We start from the raw sequence: 1,927 nt of genomic DNA on the forward strand, positions 1-1,927 counted from the left end.
TGAGAAATCACCCCCCAGAGGGGATGGTCACACCGCAATCCCTTCTCCTCCATTCTCCTCTCAGGATCTTGGGCACACACACACACGTGCCCGGCGTGAATAAATAAATAATTTTTAAAAAATTTTTTAAAAATAAAAATTGAGTATGAGAGAAGTGTTTAAAATTGCTGGAACCAGCAGTTAGCGTAATGGCTATGTCACTGGATTCCCACGTAGTCGACCGCGGTTCGTGTCCCAGACCCAGTGGCTTAAAACTCACGCCGGGCGCGTGTGCGTGCATGCCCAAGATCCCGAGAGGAGAATGGAGGAGAAGGGATTGCGGCGTGACCATCCCCCCTGGGGGGTGATTTCTCGCTTTCTGTCTCTATGTCTCTCTCTGTCTGTCTGGCGAGCGCACGCGCCCTACAGTGAAAATCTCTCAAAAAAAAAAAAAAATTGCTCAAGCCACATGTTTTTGGGAAACCATGTGAGAATAAAATTAGGCCACATATAACAGGAGGCAGTTTCCTGTTTTGACAAATGAGGGCCCCACTTCTCTTTATGACTTAGTTTCACATTAACTTCTCCTTCTGGAGTATTTCTTCCCCAGAGGACCGAGATGAACAGAATTGCACTAGCAACCAGACTAACTGTCTCCTTCCCACTCCCTGGGGTTCCTGAATCTCAGCTGGTAAGTGATTCAGAAAAACAGCAAGTAGTTACTTTATGGGAGGAAGAGGCAAATGGGAGAATCCTCTAAAGGATAGTTTCTCTCATTTATAACTCCTGTTGGCTTAACAATGCCCACGGGAGAAACAGGCTGTCAGGAAATAGAGGAAAATGAGCTTTCAGGATTTCTAATAGCCATGTTAGTTATAGGCAATTAATAGTGTCAAAACTGGCATTTTGGACATCTTTAACGTGGACAAAAACAAAAAGTAAGATTAAAGTTACTTCTGAAGAGTTTATAATATTTTTACCCAAATATTTGTCTTAAATAAAATATATAAAGGATAGATATTTTAAGTGAAATTGAAGTACATGAAATGCCCCTGGAATGCATCCAGCCTATCTCAGTTGTAACCATTATCAAGAAACTGACATTAACCTACGTTATATATTTAATATATGTTATTTTTATATCTTATATATTATTTTTACAATTTACTTGTTTAGTGTCATGCTATAACAGTCTTATGAGGTTTGATTTTTTTAAGTGTTATATTGTGTATAAATGTTTAACATGTGGTTCTAATAATTCACTTTAACTGCTCTGTAGTATTAATGTAAGGTGACATTATACTTGATTTATCCATTCTTTTAACGATGAACATTTATCTTGTTACCTTTTTTTCCACAGCAAACAACAATAAATACAACTTTTTCTATGCATTTTCTTGTGTACACAGAATTGAAAGGGTGTATGTATCTTGAAGTTTTCTAGATATAGCCAAGTTATTCTCCAAAATGTGTTGTCTCCAAAGTCTGCAACCAGTTTGTGAGTTTTGATTGCTCTATATCTATATTTACACTTTGTTTTGTCAGATTTTCTTATTTTCAGCCACACTGTGGGTGAGAATGTTATCTTATTGTGACTTTACTGAGAATTTTCATGATCACTGGTTGACTTGACTGCAAAAATTTTTCAGGATATTTATGTTTTCTCATTTTGAATTTCTTACATAATTTATACGTTAATGTACTTTAGTTTCTTTAAGATGTCAGAGAATAATATGTTTTATTCAAAATGTGATGTTTTTTATTTAATGTTTTTGAATTTTTTCCAATGTAGGATAAAAGGTATTGTTTAACAATACACAAATTTTATTATTGGAACTTGGCTTAAAGAATGTAATTTTTCACATCATTTTTCCTCCTTTTTTTTTTTTTTTTTTTTTGGGGAGATTTTTTCTATTTTGTGGTGGCGCTCCCCCGACAGACAGAGACA

General features: G+C 35.8%; 1 protein-coding gene across 6 annotated transcripts in view; it reads left to right on the forward strand.

The window, feature by feature from the left end:
- The first annotated feature begins 531 nt into the window (after positions 1-531).
- The window catches only part of CARD8 (caspase recruitment domain family member 8), a 42,936-nt gene continuing 41,540 nt past the window's right edge, over positions 532-1,927 (forward strand). For all 6 annotated transcript variants that reach the window (XR_003547465.1, XM_006142201.3, XM_027767289.1 and 3 more), the window contains exon 1: positions 532-670. The gene's annotated coding sequence lies outside the window, so the exon portion shown is untranslated. The remainder of the gene's footprint in view (positions 671-1,927) is intronic.

The sequence above is a fragment of the Tupaia chinensis genome, unplaced genomic scaffold (genome assembly GCF_000334495.1).
Source record: "Tupaia chinensis unplaced genomic scaffold, TupChi_1.0 Scaffold000067_2, whole genome shotgun sequence".
Classification (NCBI taxonomy): Eukaryota; Metazoa; Chordata; class Mammalia; order Scandentia; family Tupaiidae; genus Tupaia; species Tupaia belangeri.